General features: G+C 39.0%; 1 long non-coding RNA gene across 2 annotated transcripts in view; it reads left to right on the top strand.

Annotated features, from left to right (window-relative positions):
- Window positions 1-12,009: 12,009 nt before the first annotated feature.
- Window positions 12,010-18,651, top strand: part of LOC146378624 (uncharacterized) — a 44,689-nt gene continuing 38,047 nt past the window's right edge. Inside the window, exon 1 of one of the 2 annotated variants that reach the window (XR_014801478.1) lies at window positions 12,010-12,565. This is a non-coding gene — a long non-coding RNA (uncharacterized LOC146378624). The remainder of the gene's footprint in view (window positions 12,566-18,651) is intronic. The other variant, XR_014801479.1, reaches the window with a different exon arrangement.

Consider the following 18,651-nt stretch of genomic DNA (forward strand, 5'->3'; position numbering starts at 1 on the left):
TCTCCTCTTGTTCTCCATCGACTTGTCCTTCTGAGCCCATTTGCTGGCTTGGTACATCTCCTCGGACTACTCTCACACTCCTTGCTCCTCTCTGCATGGTTTGATAAGGAGTGAAGAAAAAAAACAAAAAGAACTGTGCCTTTTTTGTGTGTGTGTATTTTTTTAAACTGGCTGTATCCCACTGCTGCCACCAATTGTCATGATCCAAGCAGCCAGGAACACACAGGCACAAATGTAATCTTCAAAAAAATGGGTTTTATTATACCCCCAAAAAGGACAAGATGATTACAAAAATTCAAAATATCAAAAATAAAGTTTTTAAGAACCAAGTGGGCCCATAAAAGAGGTTAACTTAACAGAACGCTACTCAAAAGTCACTTAACAAAAACATAACTCAACAAACTGACCTCCCAAATGAGAAACAGCTCCAGTTATATAGCAAATGAATAAACCATTATATACACCAAAGGTGAAAACTAAAGAGATAACAGCTAACCATCATTCAAGAAGAACCCCATTCCCCCTGCATAATCACAATAGATGGTCCAGTCCACTTTAGTGGCTTCTGCATTTAAACCAGCTCCACCCTCAGCCTCCTCTTTCAGCCAAACCAGGAAGGACTGGAGCGGAGGTCAGGTAACTCAGAAAGAGCAGAAGTATAATCAATATAACATATACCTATATAAAATAACAAACAATGCAAAGCAAAGTCTATGCCACCATTTGGGCTATAGCTTAGTGCTGTCATGCATTACAGGTAAACTCAAAATATCAAATTAGTTAACTTATGATCACAGAAGCTTTAGAGCATAACGTAAACATAAGACAAAAGACCAAATGAATATTACCTAAGGATCTCAGTTGTGTGGTTGCATGCATCCATCACAAGCCCTAACTATATGCTTTAGCTAAAAGGAAAGTTTGAAGCCTAATCTTGAAAGTAGAGATAGTTTCTGTCTCCTGAATCCAAACTGGAAGCTGGTTCCACAGAAGAGGCGCCTGAAAACTGAAGGCTCTGCCTCCCATTCTACTTTTAAATACTCTAGGAACAACAAGTAGGCCTGCAGTGTGAGAGCGAAGTGCTCTAATAGGGTGATATGGTACTACAAGGTCATTAAGATAAGATGGGGCCTGATTATTTAAGACCTTGTATGTGAGGAGCAGGATTTTGAATTCAATTCTGGATTTAACAGGAAGCCAATGAAGGGAAGCCAAAACAGGAGAAATCTGCTCTCTCTTTCTAGTCCCTGTCAGCACTCTTGCTGCAGCATTTTGGATTAACTGAAGGCTTTTCAGGGAGTTTTTAGGACTTCCTGATAATAATGAATTACAGTAGTCTAGCCTGGAAGTAATAAATGCATGAACTAGTTTTTCAGCGTCACTCTGAGACAGGATATTTCTAACTTTAGAGATGTTGCACAAATGGAAGAAAGCAGTCTTACATATTTGTTTAATATAATGATAATAATAATGGATTGGATTTATGGATAATTAGCTAAGACAGCTGGGTCTAGAGATGCTTTTTAAGTACAGGTTTAACTACAGCCAGCTTGAAGGCCTGTGGTACATAGCTGATTATTAGAGATAGGTTGATCATATTTAAGATTGAAGAATTAATTAATGGCAGGACTTCTTTGAGCAGTTTTGTAGGAATGGGGTCTAAAAGACACGTTGATGGTTTGGAGGAAGTAATTATTGAAGTTAACTCAGAAAGATCAATTGGAGAAAAAGAGTCTAAATGAATATCAGTGGTACTGAAAGCAGCTGTAGATAATATTATTATAATAATATTATAATATTATTGGTAATTTTTTTCTCTAATGATTAAAATTTTATTTGTGAAGAAGTTCATGAAGTCATTACTAGTTAACATTAAAGGGATGGTTGGCTCAACAGAGCTCTGACTGTTTGTCAGCCTGGCTACAGTGCTGAAGAGAAACTATTTCTCCAGGCTAAATGATGATCCTCTAAATTTGTGACATCCATTTCCTCTCCAGCTTGCGAGTCATCTGCTTTAGGCTACGTGTTTGAGAATTATACCACTTCTGATTTGAGGCCTTAGTTTTCACAGGAGCTACAGTATCCAGAGTCGTACGTAGTGAGGAGGTAAAATTATTAACAAGATATAATATCTTGCTAATATATATTGTCTTTTTGGTAGCGTTGTTCTTTTGTTAAATGTTGCTTGTGTGTTTTATTTAATGTTGTATTTCCTGAGATGTTTTTGTGTTTTTCTTTTTGTCGTTGCTTAATTTTGTGTCGTTGTACTTAAAATGACACCGTAATTTTGACACATTGCTAACCAACAGTAAGGTAAAACAGGCCTGGTATGAATAAAATGTGTTCAAGAATAATGTGTACAAACTATGACTGTAGTTACTTAAAATAAATGCACATCAGCGTTCAATAGTGGCAGCTGTTACATGTTTTTTCACGACTGTAATTTGCCACTTCTTAGTCACTGCAGTAAAGCACATTAGTTTTTCCGGTTAATCTCCTGCACTAAGTTTTTAATTGGTCTCTATGAGGTAAGGCTAAAGTGGCAGTGAATCCTTTTCCTTTTTAGAAGCAGCCGCTAAGAAATAAAGTCACAAATGCACAGTGAAGAGGCCGCAGTGAGTACTCCAGATGTTTAACATTCAGCTTCCCATTTAGGCAAACTCACAATCAGCAAAAAGAGCGTCTTGGCTTCCAGTCGATTAAAAGGGGAAAAAATGAAGATGCTATTAATACATGACGAAACATTTGCTGGATCCCGGGACCATAAATCATTACCTTAAGCCCTTTCGGTCCACGGTGTTCTTCTTTAATTTGTCCCCCTCCCCCCACCAGCTCATGGCCCAGATCACCGAGGAGCTCACTAAGAGCATTGTCTTCCTGCCAGCTCACTTAGCATATCTAGTTTTATTTTGAACCCTCTGGCTGTTTGGCAGGAGGAGGGAATAAGCAATGTTAAAGGTATTTATGAGGCTGTCCTTAAAGAACCTTTCTTTATATCAACAGTTTGACTAATGCATGTGACAGGGAACTTGATATTGGCAGCAGCTATGAAAAACTTGTCTGCATGACTGATGGTGGGTACGATAGCTGCCAAGCCAACATGTATTAATTATAGTAGCTTTTAAACACACTGATTTTCACTACGTTTGGGAACTACCTAAATGACCGGGCCATTAATAATTACAAGTCTGCAAGAAGCTTATAATTAAGACAAAATCGATATTTTTTTATGATGGCTTATGTGTATAAGCAAAAAACAGATTGTTGGACCATTCTGAAAAGCGAAGGGAGTTTGAGTGTTTGAGTGCAGGCACTTTTTTATGGAAGGTTTTTAGGCTATTCTGGATATATACAAATACCTAATCCTGCTCTGAAGGAATCTGGATATACTACCCAGGGCACTTTGTAGGTATGAAGAATGAATGAAGGGTGGAGGCAGAAATAAAAGGCTTTTACACAGCTCAACGGTCTGTTCTTTTTTATTCCTCTTTTTCTTCACACCGGTGAATTATTGCAACAAGTCCGCATCAGGCCAAGCTGAAGAAAACCTGAAGTTATGAAAAAGAATTCAGCTAGTGAGAAAAGAATAACCGGGACTCTCTAACTTCACTTCGAATTTGGTGATCCAAAATCAGATCCAGTAACAGGGGAAGCCGTTTTGCACCTGGCTATACCCCCATTTCAGCAGGACCCATGGCTGCACAGCTACTGTGGCCTGACACAAGTGCAGTCTGAAGAACATTACTAACAGACTAACATTTGTAATCAGACTACCTTTGACATTGTGTATCAGGACATGCAAAAACCTTATTTGGTTTTTCAGTTTTATTTATATAGTGCCAAATCATAGCAACACTTGCCTCAAGGCACTTTATATTGTAAAGTAAAGACCCTACAGTAAAACGAAACCCCAACAATCATATGACCCTTTTTGAGCAAGCACTTAGGCAACAGTGGGAAGAAAAAACTCCCTTTTAACAGCAGAACCAGTTTCAGGGAGGGGCAGCCATCTGTAGTCAACTGGTGGGGTGAGGGGGAGGATTTTTTTTGACCATCTCTGTGTGGCTGCTATGGTTTCTGATCAAAACATGTCTACAGACAGATGATCCGAAGCCTGGGTTACAGTTAAGGAACATGACAATGAGCTCAAGGCGTTGACCTGGCCTCCAAGACACACTCACGCCTCGCCAAACATGTCCAATCCTGGGAAGAGCCTGCAACTCTCAGCACATCAAATTATCCCCACCACTAATCTGACATTACGTGCATATGTGTTTAAATGAAAAAAAGTTTCCGTTTGCTTCACTAAGGTCTGACAAAAAGGTTATTAATAGGCGTAGTTATGTTTTATTCACACCTCTTTCACAGGCAGCAATGTGACTGCTGGAGTGGAGCCCATGTACGTACCTGTGAGCTTTAAATGCATTCCTGTTGTAAATATTTATAACACATAATTAATAGTATTCCACACATTATCTGAACTGCTAACAGTTACTGTCGTAGCACATTTAAATGTGTACTGCGCACACTACTGTATCATAGGTTATATATGAAGATTGTAAAATTTTTATTTTTTATTGATTTGAACATTTTTATAGTGTCTAATATTATTATCCTTTTTTTTAAATCAGGTACTAGAAAGTGTTTATTTTTAGAGATTGATGTAAAACCACAGAGGTCACTAAAGTAAAAAAAATTACTGCATAGCCTGTGTAATTGTAGATAATGTAACAAAAAATAGCCTAAATTTTCAAGAACCTATACACGCTCTGCCTTATTTATCCTCAGCACTTTCTCAAATTAAAACTCTACTTCTGCAAAAGCCCCAAAGCATCCTCTACCAATCTCCCTCAGTCAGACCCCACAGAACACCTCCAGAGGTCCCACGCCTCACGGGCATAAGTCCAGCCAGAGCCACTGAATGGAATTTGACTTAGTCAAGGACTCCGAGTCCGACTTAAACCCTTTGTGTTACATCTGAAGTTTGAATTTAAAAAGACTGGCAAATATTTTCACATGGACAGTGTACATGTGATTTCTTGCACTAATGGAAAATTATAGCCAAGCACAAATGTAGTGACTCACACATGTCTGAACCACAGAAAAGAACAAGAGAGAGAGAAAATATAGCACATTTATTTGTGAAAAAATAACTTGGTAGACAGGAGGGATGACTGAGAATGACAAAACTGCAGAATAAGAACCTCCAGGTTTACAGGATACATATTTATTTTGATTCTTAGACAGTTTGATGGATAACTGTACTATCTATGATAACTACTATCCCATTACTTGGGCTCTCTCACAGTTACATACAGCACCTTTGCACCAGGCCCTCTGCTCTGCCTGCTGTGACTGTCAGGTTGATGTATGTACCTGTTAGCCGCAGCTAACCATCTGCACTTTTCACGTCTTTTTTCAGTGTTTCCCTGCATCTCTGAAAGACTCTTAACATCTTATTATGTATCTTATTTGTTCTTTGGATGCTATTTAAAGTGTAAATTTACATCAAAATTACAATTTTATTAATTGTTGCGTTAATTAGCTTAGCTTAAAACTTAGCTAGTTTACCGGATGCATTAGCTATGGTCAGTGTTGGGGAGTAACGGAATACATGTACCGCCGTTACGTATTTAAAATACAAAATATGAGTAACTGTATTCCGTTACAGTTACCGTTTAAAAAGGTGGTATTCAGAATACAGTTACTTTGTTGAAATAAATGGATTACACTGCGGTACTTTCCTGTTTCATTTTGTCGTGGGTCAGGACTGTTTGGGTTTTGTTTGACAGCTACGTTCTGTTGTTCCAGGCGGCAGCGTTACGGTTGCCATGGTTACAGGGCGACGCTCTCTCTCTCTCTGCGACTGTGTGTTTCCTGGGTGAGAGAGCGCCTTTTCGTTGTTGTTGTTGTTGTTGTGCTAAGCTAACAGGCAGAATGCTACAAGCATAGCTCTAAAGAATGTAGCATCATGGGCAGTGTAGTCCGTGTTGCAGGGAGAATGGACTGCCATACACGTTATGGGTCTGTGAGCGCGAGGAGGGAGAAAAAGGGGAGTGGAAAGGTACGAGTTGTCATCGAGCAAAAACGGGAGCTGGAAGCATGTAAATATAATAATAACCACTGTAGCCAAGAAGAGAGCCTGACGAGCCCAGCTGTAAGTAAGCTATTAAGACTCGACTGTACACTGTGTTCGTGTTTTCCTCCGAAAACAATAAGTTCCGTTGCAGCAGTCTTTCAACGCCTCTCTCTGTCTCTCGCAAGAAAAGTTGACCCACACAACAAAGTAAAGCTATTTTTCGGCTACGAGCTGACAGGGACCCCGCCGTATTAGTCAGAGGTCCCTTTACTACAGTTCGGAGTCGCGGACCTTCAGTAATAGTAATAAATCACACAGCAATAGTACATTCACGTTGTTTAAAAAGCATGATAATATATTAAGTATTCCAAAGTATTCAGAATACGTTACTGTCATTGAGTAACGTAACGGAATACGTTACAGAATACATTTTGGGGCATGTATTCTGTATTCTGTAATGGAATACATTTTAAAAGTAACCTTCCCAACACTGGCTATGGTTTGCTTAACGATAAACTTTTATTTTATAGGTAGAATTAATTTGAAAGGTTGATACTGGTGTGTAGAGCAAAGGCCATACATTTCTACAATGAAAAGCAGCATTAAAGCTGCCAGGAAAAATGCTGCATCAGCCAAGAAAGCCTTGGATCCTTCCTCTCCCTCATTTGGAGGAAAACAACAGAGGAAACTACAGGGTGAGTTCAGCCAGCTGCTGTTAGCAGTAAAATATCTTTTTAAATAAATAAATTTTCATCAGATAACTTTTCTTTCCTTCTATTTGCTGCTATTTTTGAGTTGAATTTGTCAAAGATACATTCTGGTCTAATCAAACAAAGGAAATTTGTCTTGACTTTCTGTTTTGTTCTAATCATCTTTGTTAAGGCTGTTGAAGATTTTGGCTTCTTTAATTTACTGAGAGACAGGGTTGAGAAGTTCCGGAAAAATGCAAAATATTTTTTATTTTTGATATCTTTTCTTCCAGTGTTTTTACTTATTCAGGCACACATTCCCTTAAATGTTTGGGATTTCAGTGAATGATTTGAAATATGAATTCCCTGACACCATACTTTCTTTTAGGCCAGAACACCAAACATTATTGTATATAACTCAGGTGTCCTCAGTCATTTTCAAGAGCCACAAAAATAGAAAGAATAATATATAAATGATTGTAGCCCACGGCTTTCCACACACTGTTTGAATGTGTGAGATACTTTAAAAGCTGAATACTGAATAAAGTGAATTGAGGCACTGTACTAAGATACCACACATGACATCCTCTAATCTGCCCTCACTAAATGTCGTTGTTTTCACAGCATGGAGAGCACAGTGATGCATCTTTGCTGTATCATGGTGCTGAGCTCATCGTTCATGTAAACAAGTAAGTTTTTCATTTTTATTGGCATTTGGATATTTCCCCCTTTCAACCCTGGATTGGCTCAGTAAAAGGACAGAGAAACTTTAAGATATTGCTAATGTGTGTTTGTGAGAAACAAAGGGACAGACTGTGTAGACTGCTCCACACATTCCTTTGACTGTTTATGGATCAGGACTTGCTCTGCGTGTAGTATTTAAACACTCAGTTTTCCCATACAGCAGAGGAGGGTTGTGAGAGGTTTGAACACCCCCAATCTTAACAGTGATTGGGTCACACGTTAAGGATCAAACAAACAGATGCTGTCAGATGTTTCCTGCCCATGTTAGTGCAGGAAATTCAGCATGCTCTACATAAAATGATAATGAGAGAATAAAAATGTTAAGCACACAGTTTAGCTTCACTGTGTCCCAGTAAGGTTGGATCTGAATTATAATAGCATATCTTATATTTTTGTAAATATCTATCCAGCCCACGTGCTTTATGAGCTGTATGAATTTAAATTCCTCCAGAAGCACATGCATGTGAACAGTATTGGGACTATTTATTGCTTTTTCTCATGCAGTTGAAACACTGACTGAATTGTGTGGCTGTTCGTTACCTGTGGAGGGCAGCAGCAGGCTAGAGATATATCTGAGCTACCTCCAGAGTGAAAAGAAGAATAAGAACGGCGAAGGAGAACAAAAATCCCAATGCAGCTCTATACAACTTCAAACTTGGCCCAGCGTTTTTAATATTATTCTAAAACGCTACTATATTATTATTATTATTATTTTTGTGTGACAGAGCTGAAGCTAATCCAGTTTAGGCAGACTCGCCATAGGACAATAAGGTTTAACTGTAGGCTATGTATTAATGTCCTGCTCTACATGCTGTTGAAAAGGACTAGCAGAGAGAAGAGCGACCAGCACTTAATAAGAGGCTGAAAATTCAAAAACAGCAGAAAATTATTTTAATTTTATTTTTAACTCCAATATGAAGAAACTGACCCCAGTGACTGCTGGAATAGGCTCTGATCCCCGTGCAACTGTGAATTGGATAAGCAGAAGAAAATGGATGGATGAAGAAACTGGACATTGGTAACATTGGTAGCATCACACGAGTGCTTTCACACGTTCAGTATCTTGCATAAGGATACTTTGGCATGCAGATTGGAGCAGCTAGGGATCAAACCATCAACCTTCCAATTAGTAGATGATCTACTCTACCTCCTGAGCCATGGTCACCTATTTAAACCAACGTCCAATCATATTATTTACTGGCAAGTATATTAAATATCCTTTTATTTGGCACATATAGGAATTTTAGTACTTTCATCCTTATGACAAACACGACTTACCTTAAGTTTGTGTTCAAATTATCCTAATTCTTTCTTTATTGTGGTTAGCATTTAGAGCTGTTTTTTCTGGAATTTCCATTAAGAAAAATTGTGGGGCAACAAATAATTTTCAAAGAAGTTTACATCTGTAGGTAACATGGCACAATCCAAAGCCTTTTACTGTGTAAAGGATGGCTAGCTTTGCTCTGTTTGATATAAGGAAGTATTCATTCAGTATTCGTGACTCATGGCTGTCAGTTTGGTTTCTAGGTGAATGATGATTCTGTCAGCAGAACAATACTACTGATGTTGTGAATGAAATTATGCAGAGAAAGCAGTGAAAGTCAAGGCAGGATGAGGTCCAAGAGACAACCCAAAGTGGTTCCACCAAATTGGACAAAAGACCAGAATCTTCCAGACAGTCATCACTGGTCAAAAACACATGAAAAGGCATTAAACAGAAATGATTTTATGGGAATGTCAATCTGCTGCATAGGCTGTAAAAAATAATATCATTTTTCATAATAGTTCAGTAACCTGTAACAATGTATTTTACATTTTACTCAGAAGATGGTGATAAATAACACATTTTTTTATTGTTCTGCCTTGTGCTCACAGTTTTAAAAATGACTGTGGTCTAACACTGATGATAGGAGTTAATTAGCTTGGTCATCATATAGTGCCAAATCACAACAACATCACCCTCAAGGTGCTTCATATTGTAGGGTAAAGATCCAGAAATAATTATCACGAATAAAGTGGTCAATATTTATTATGATGATTAAAAATAAATTTAAAATTTACAAAGTTTCACAAGAAAATATTCTTGGTTTACTAAACCTGTATTAGGTCCTTAATAGTTAGCTCACTTGTCAGCCATATTGGAAGGCTTCCAGCCAGTGTATATTTGGAATATTGCCTAAATGTACTTTGATTTCAGTGGTAACCAAGACATTAAAACTGCATGCACATAGAGACAGTTTATGAAAACGTTTTTTTTTCTCCAAATAAGAAAAATTTAGAATTTAAATTTTTTTTTTTTTTTTCGGGGCTGCGTCTCCCTCTCACAAAGTCTCAGTTGTGAACCATTTACTAATAAGCAGCTTTCTTTGCTTTAACAGAAATCTTTTAAAATCCTTCTTCTGCTTTCATTGTTGCCCCGAGAGGGCTAAAATGGACTCAAATATAGTGCGATAATATCTGTTTATTTTCACAATCTCTAAATATTTATCATCACACAGGCTAACAGGATTTTTTCTGCCTCTTTGTGAAGCGACTGCACATTAGCACAACTGGCCTGCACTTAGTGAGGGCAGTGAGTGTTTTACAGGGTGACAGGGTGACATGTGTCTTCCTGTTCTACCTGGTGATTTTTCTCTTAGCAGCAAAGCTAAAATCTTTTTAGGGTTATATATGTGTATATCTATCTCTCTATCTATCTCCTTGACAAATATATATATTGTACCAAATCATTTTGCATCTGAAAACAAAATAATGGTTATGCAAGCTTCTTCAGAAATGCAAATATATGGAACCTGGGTTTTATGTAAGCATTCGAGTGTCCAATTGAGCAAGCGTCTCCTTTTATGTGGGGTCCTGTAACCTCATTAAACCTTACTTTGCGATATGAGCACAGATGGGTCTTATAAGTGGATGCATAAAGTAAAGTATGCCTTTCATCACTCAGTCAGTGCTATTCTGCTGGATGGAGACTGATGCACAAATATGAAATGTCAACTGGTAAGTGATACGATCCTTTTTTTTTTTTTAGCGTTTTGCTGTTCCATCACTGATGTGTTTGAGTGTATGTGAGAGGCTTTTCACAACTTTTCCTTGTTAACTATTCATTATAACAGCTGTTTTGCAAACAGCTCATGGAGACTTTTAGTACTTTTTATTGATAAAAGGTGTCCATACGGAGATGGAAGTCTTCAAAACAAAAGTAAATCTATAATATTTGCATTAATGCATTAAACAAACAAAAAAAAAACATCACTTAGTGACAATGGTAAACTGTCTGTATGCCCCGATGCAGTGTTTTTTGTTCATAAGCTATGGGAACTGTGTTCGTTTGAGGGATTGGCAAATAGACTGGAAGGGGGCAGGATGGACCCGTATTAATAGGAACACTTGAATGAATTAGAATAGGTTTTAAACATGCAGGACAGCCACAATACTGGGCACCGACTGGAGGACTGTACCAGCTTGTCTCATTCAAATGATGCAAACCTGCCTGATTGGTGGGATTTAAACGCTTGTTTCAGCACACTGTCCAAGCAAAACCAAGTCCACTCCAGAGTGTGTGTGTGTGTGTGTGTGTGTGTGTGTGTCTGTTTAACTGCCAGTAATCTGAAAGTAAAAAAACAAAAACTAACTTCAGCTCCAGCCGTGTCTCATGTCATCTTTGAATTGCTAAAAAAAAAGAAAGAGGGATCCCATTAATGTTTTTTTTTTTTCATTTTGCATATGTGTGTTGTTTGTGATATTTGCCATTTGGAGTGGACTTTAAACGATGAAATTATGACATACGCGTGTAAATAAATTTTCAAATTGACACTCCTTTGTAAACCTGTGTGATTGAATGTGCTTCACTCCAACACTGTGGGCTGTTCAGAAACAGCAGCTTCTTCAGATTAATTCAGCAGAGCACCACAAGTGGATGTTTTAATTTGAGTTATTTGGTCATTTGGAAAGGTCCAGAACAATTTAATACAATTAATCTTGTTGAGTGAAGGCAGTCATTGTTGCCATGTAGCAGCAGTAAGTGTTACCCTGATTGCGGCAGTGGTGTAAGTGTCCACCAGTATTATCTCTGTCAAGTGGCTGTCCAGGTATGGTTATATGATCTTGTGAGGCAAAGCTGCCCCACAGATTTAGGTACACACAGACACAACTAAAAGCTCCCCACCCCTTTAACGATATATATATATATATATATATATATATACATATATATACACACACACACACACACACGCCCTGCGTCTGACCTGCGGGTCAAGGTGCAGTGACTCTGAAGTTGTCTAACTGGGCCTCTTGAAACTCTTGCTTTGCATTCCTGCACCCAGTGGAGGGGGGTTGCCACAGACAGGGTTATTACTGGACTGAGAGACTGAAAGAAAGACTGATAGAGAGGGAGAGAAAAGCGACGGAGGGAGGGAGGGAGGGAGAGAGGGAGAGAGAAGGGGGGGTTGAAGGAAGCTGGAAGGTATTATGCACTATTTCCTTGCCTTCCTAGAAGCTCTCACTTGTTCCCTCCCACTCGGCTGGCATTCTGTGGCAAAGTAAAAGAAAACGCTGAAAACTTGAACCTGCTTATACTCGAGCTTCCTCGGCCTTCAAACGAGCTCACTTGTTTTCTTTCCCTGCCCTTCCCCGCGTATGTTTCTCGCACTCTTTCTTGCTCCTCGCCTTCTCTCTGTTCGTCTCTCTCCCTCTCTCTCTCTCTCTCTCTCTGGGCTGTGTGTAAGAGGATCACTTTGTTTCCGTTGCCTTTTTCCGCGGTGCTGCAGACACACATGGAGCAGAGGATTGGATTTGAGGAGATACTGACGAAGTGCACAGCTGCAATGGTCCCCTCCATCTCCACACCAGGACTAAGCCCCCCCACCGACCCACCCCAGTGTGTGTGTGTGTGTGTGTGTTTGACTCTCTCCCTCTCTCTGTCGCACTCTCTGCTATCCGGCTCTCCGTGGGGTGGGGGTTGCAATATAGTAACTCAGAAAAATGGAAGTGGATTGGAGATAGACAAGATAGGAAGCTTTCGTTCTTGGGCTCGGACGTCAGGATCTGTGTGGTAAGTGCTTTCCTCTTAGCACTTTTTACAAGTTCTGTCCCTAAGAAGAATCCATCTGCCTGAAATCTCAGGAGCACTCTTCATGGCTCTATTGATTCATTTGTTGCCTGCTTTAACTTCTTTAGTCGGACTTTAAACTCCGTTCCCAAGTATTAACAAAATAAGCCTGATTTTCCTTGTACTTCTTGTCAGTCTTAAATTAATTTGGTGACAGGAGAGGCTAGATCTTTGAATTTGTGTACCAATGATTTTTAATGATTTTTAAAACATTTTTTTATTTTATTTGGTGGGAGGGGGGACGAGGTGGAGTGATGGGGTGGGGGCAGTTGACTGGGGGAAGGGATTTTGAAGAGGTCAAAGAGAACGGCTCGGACAGAACAATGGTTGTGAAAACTTTACTAGTCATTTAGTTACGCCTCTGTGAAACATGTGTCCGTTTGTAGCCAGGGACCTGTGCTCGACTCCAAGGAGGCTTGCTGTGGAGGCCATTTATTTTAGCTAATTCAATTTATCAGCTGCTCAGTAGCTTCACTTTTTTATGAGTTTGGAATTTTTTAATTTGTTTTTTAAATGGGGTGGAGTGCAGTTGTGAGACACTGCACAGTATTTGAGACACCGTCAGCCTCACCAACCGACAAAACTGTTCATGTCTCGTGTATTTTAAACCGTCACTGCTTTTACAGGAACGAAGTGATGAACAAGAGAAAAGAAATGAGACAATGAGCAAATGTTTTGATACAAAATCATAGAGAGAGAGAAAGAGAAGTTTCCAAGTTTGCAGTGGATACGGTGGGCTCGATCCACATTTCATCGGCCTTTGATGAAGTGCTTGAGGAATTCAGATTTTTTGTTGTAGTGCTGTTGAAGGAATAAATAATGCAGATTACAGTGAAAGTAATACTTTACTGCAAGCTCCCCGAATAACTCCAATGTGTGAAATGTTAGGGGGACCTCACATTTCACATATGTGAGAAGCACTGGACCAACATTTATAATGATTAACATTATTTATATATTTGAGATATATTATTGCTCAATAATTAGTTGATAATAATATGATAGGAATTAAGATTTAGTTTGAATTAAAAAATCCTCTGAATTGTAATTTAGAAAGAATATTGTTACCTAATTATTTTAAAAGTAATGTTGTAGCTCATTTAAACTCACAAATGTTGGTGCAGTTAAAAAAAAAAGCTTCGTTTCCTGAATGTAAATCATCAGTTGCATGAAATATATCACTAGCATCATTTAAAATTCACATTTTATTTTACTTTAATTTTTTTTGATGTGCAAATATTCTTTAAGGGTCTGACAAACTATGTAAAGTGTCGGTTTAATAACATAAACCTTTTCACTTATTTGCACAGAGAAAGCTGTGGTTTGTGAGAGTCTTGAGAAATTATCTGAGTTAAGCAAGAAACTCATTTTAGGAAGCTACTGAACTTTAGAGCCGTGATTTATGTGTCTCACCTTGATGGTTCACTGGCAGTTTGGGGTTTTTGACCTCACTCTTTGAGGAAATCAGAACCCGTTTCTCTGACCGCCTCACTCTGTGCCTCCCTCGTTCCCTTTGTTCATTAGACATCTCAGTAACGTGGGAATTAAGTGTCTCGACTGGCTGTAATGGGCTTATTTCTCCTGTGAAAGGTAGTTTTTAGAGCCACGTTTTAAAAGGCTCAGATGTGCCTCTTTTAATTTATTTATGGCGTTCTCGGAACACAGTTGAATTTATAGTATGCAGGATGAAGCCTAGCTGCTACCACAGCTCTTTTATGCATGCACACGAGCTGTGTGCTGCAGGGTCTGGTTCTTTGTTTTGATTATGTGGGTCACAGTGTTGTGAAGGAGCACAGAACTGCACACCTTCTTGGAAAAAAAGTCTGTCAGAAAGTTGGATTTCCAGCTTCAGCAGCGTAATATGAGAGTAAATAGAAACTTAAAGAGACTGCTCAGCACTGAGGATGATTCTGTGGATCGGTTTCTTCTTGGTGAATGGCTCTTTACACACTTTCAGCTTTTGCTTTTCTCTCCCAGTGTTAGCTTGAACAAATATTAAAATAATGTAAAAATTCCAGCTGAGCTCAGAAATATTTTTTGACCCTTTTTAAGAGGTAATGGCATAATTTTTGGATTAAAATGACTTTTTTTCTTTTTTTCAAATTATAAAATGCACTTATTAAATAATAAAGTAAAAATCTGATTTGTGGGAAATGACAAAAAACTTTACTTGAGTTTCTCAGCTCCCAGAATTCAATGCTAGTGAAGAAGACTGCAGTTGTCTTCTATGACTATTAATCAGTTGGTACGGTGCAGTTCATCGTCATGTTTTCCAGTAGTATGTCTGCTGGCAATCTCCACTGCTGTTTTTTAAGCCAAGTAACGACATGTCGTCAGATAACCTCCCTGACCTCCCCGGGCCAATTTTAGCCTCTCCTGCAAGCCTGTTCTAGTTATAAATTAGCCTGGTTCTTGTGCGCAGGCAGTGAAAAGGAAAAGCTCAGTTAGGAGCAGTGATTTATTAGCTGTTAGGCTTCCACTGTCATGTGACTGACAGAGGTGTCATTCAGGATGAAAACAGAAACCCAGAACGCAGGCGGGATCCGACTGGTTCAGGAAATAGGAGGTGGTTTCCTTTTCTGCCACTCAACCAGGAGAGAAGTTGCATGATTTACATTTGAGTATTCCTGCCAAGTAGTGTTTGAGTCATTCTCAGAGCCTGTTAGTGCCACACTGTACTATTTACTATGATTTTCAAGGGTTTTAAGGTAATTGTCTGCGACGTTCCTAAGTTGTTTGTTTGTTAAAATCCATAAGATGAGAGACAAACAGGAAATAAAAATGAAATACTAAAATCTTTCTAAAACTTAAGTCTTTCCACTCAGCATCCACCTTGAATTGTCAGAGGGCATTTATCTAAATTAACTTTCATTAAGAACTGCATTCGTTGAATCCTTAGATCAAACACTTACTTATAAGGGTTTAAAAGCTTTAAAAAAGCCCTTCCACCCACGTCTTCCACCCTGTTTGCTGTTGTGCATTTTCCCACTGACTTCATTTCAGCTATGCCATGTCTCCCTTATGTTTCAGATAAATATGTTTGTACCTCATCATAATGCAACCTGTGCGAACCTGTGTGCTGGTAATCATCTATGTGATGTTGCCCGAAAACCGTGTTTTATTGCTCACTGCTGCTCACCTGGCTCCTTCTCTTTCCAAACACACCACTTTGCATGTGCTTCACTCTATGACTCGTGTGGCAGCTGTATACATGCTGTGCTATATGCTCTATACGTGGTCAGGCTCATCTAAAAATCGATTACTTATCCATTTCTGTAAATCGAGTTTTGCTTACTCCGATTACGGCCTTAATGCAAGTAAGATAATTTTGTTAAGATGTTTGTATGACAGTCCCAATAATGTGAGTATTGTCTTACTCGGGTTATGATCAAATTACTAGAGTGCATGTAAAACCAGTGAGTGGAAGCCCTGTTTGTCTCCGTTCTGTTTACCAAGCAGGCTGCTCCAGTTTTTACCTCTGACACATGAATTGTTGTAACAAAGCCTGGATATCACCAGGCTGAATTCAGGGAGGCTCGTGCTGTTGCAAGTGTGGACAGTAAGAAGTTTTTAGTCGTCATTTCTTTGTTTGTTTGTTTTTGAGAATGGCTAACTAGGAGACAGTTTCTAGTTGAATTTTGCTGACTAATGTAGGCACACAGTGTGGCGTACAGTTAATTCATGCTGTTCCAGGAAGAAATATGATCAAAATAACTCCTCCAACAATGCAGCTGTTCATAGAGCAGGAGTTCGTATCCCCGAAGGCCGAGAAGAGAGGAGCTTTACAGCTGCTTCTTAGGCCTGAGCAATGTGACGATCATGTATTGTGAACAATCTGAACTTGGCATATCTACTTTAAAGTCATAAAGTTTGCGTCATTAAATGACATTCCCTTCTCTGTGTGATGTAGACAAAAGCATGATTGGTTATGACTCCTTGGATCATTAATTAGAGTTTATTTTAAACCAGAGACAGTATGGCGGATGAAGAATAGCAGTGAGCAACAAAGGAGTCCCAAAAACAGCACTTCTGATCAGAACCTTCAAAATAAAAGCAACATACAAATTGAATGCAGAGCTTAGTGACACTGGCCTTGATTCGACTGCAAAAATAGGCCCAATCCAGCGTTTCTGTTATGATACTGATATCTGGGCTTAGGGAATTTCCTGATGCAAGCATTTAATAGTAGTTTTCTTCATTCTGAGACTCTGAATTATTCTAAATTATTGCTTTTATAACTTTATCATCTGATATGTCACAATTTATATCCAAGAATAAAAACTTACTGAATTTGTATTTGCTAGTAAATTAGTAAGTGAAAACAGGAATAATTAAAAAGTAATTACAGCATAAAAATCATTGCATTTATCACATTTCAGCTCAAAGTGAGAGTCTCTTGTAGTTATACTATTTTCCTTTTTTATGTCTCTCTCTCTCTCTCTCTCTCTCTCTCACACACACACACACACACACACACACACACACACACACACACACACACACACACACACACACACACACACACACACTGGGCGTGGAGCTGACATCCATCCATTCATTTATTTTCTTAACCACTTATCCAGTTCAGGGGCACAGGAGGGTTGGGGCCTATTCCAGCTGTCATTGGCTGAGTGGCGGGGTACACCCTTGACAGGTTGCCATCCATTCCATGGTGAAGCGAGCTAATATTAACTGAGTTGACGACAACACTTTCTGTTATTTTAAGTGGAATAAAATCTTCCCTGCAAGTGTTAAAATGAACCAAAGACCTTCTAGCTTCTGTTCGTAATTGCTGTCTCTCCCTGAAAGTTAATGAGAGAGAGAGAAGCCTGTTCAGTTGTGTCAACTGTCTTGACCAAAGTTTGCAGTTAAATAAAAAACTTTTTCAAACATAGAAAAAAAGGAGCATGAAATGGCTCCAAACTACTGCAGCGTTTCAAAGAGATTTTACTAGTGCTGGGCCATATCATACCGTTCACGGTAATACCGGTATAATGTCGGGCAATGATAAGAAAATGAAATATGGCGATAGAATATGGGTAAAATGCGCATGCGCAGTGCCTTTGTTTTCATACGCACATGGCGGCGACGCAGAATGAGAAGAGCGAAAGCGGATCGTTGAATGAAACGGATGAACCAGAACTGGTTTGTAAAAATGCTGCAACTTCAGTGGCGTGGAACTGGTTTGGCTTTCATCTGTCAGATACACAACAAAGCACTATTTTTGGTAGCGCATGCTAGCGGGCCGTCGTTATTACCGTGATTTTTGGAAAATACGTCACACTTAAAATCAATCCTTTGATTTTTCTGAAAATCGTCAGAGCCCCTTATAATCCCGTGTGCCTTATGTATGAATTCTGGTTGTGTTTACTGACCTCGAAACGATTTTATGGACACGGCGCTCGAAAATCTGTGAAATGTTTTAGTGCGACTTTGCTAAGCTACGAAGCCGCACCGCTTGATGGATTGTCGGAGCATTACGGCTATCGTAGGCGGAGCCTCGCGGAGTGATACGTACTGTGCTTCAACATAATGTTACCGTACTGTGTGTGTATAACCTCTTTTTAAGTTCTGTGGATATTATACATGGTTATGCTGAGGATATGTCGGCCAATTTCCACTGAAAATGCCTTTTGGTTAAACTGTCAGCAAGGAATTTGCATTTGCACTGTTAAATTTTTATATAACTTTAATGCACAACAAACAGCTGCTTGTTTAAGTGAAAATACATTGATGTTTTGGGGTTTTTTTCTTTTGCACTAATAAAGTTGTGGAGTTGTAAAGTATTTTGTCTCGTGTCAATTATATCGTCAGTTATATCGTTATCGCAAATTTTCAAATGGATACCATGATAAATATTTTTGGTCATATCGCCTGCTCTAGATTTTACCATTCTACTTTAGCTTTCCATCTAACTGTTACTCACGTAATAAGCAAAGAACAGGTTAGGATGCCTTTATTGATACATGATCCAGTTTTTTGGGTCGGGGATCCAAATATTCCATCTGTGAGTCCCAGCAGAGAGGACC

This window comes from Perissodus microlepis, chromosome 10 (genome assembly GCF_051167445.1).
Source record: "Perissodus microlepis isolate ML-2025 ecotype Zambia chromosome 10, ASM5116744v1, whole genome shotgun sequence".
NCBI lineage: Eukaryota > Metazoa > Chordata > Actinopteri > Cichliformes > Cichlidae > Perissodus > Perissodus microlepis.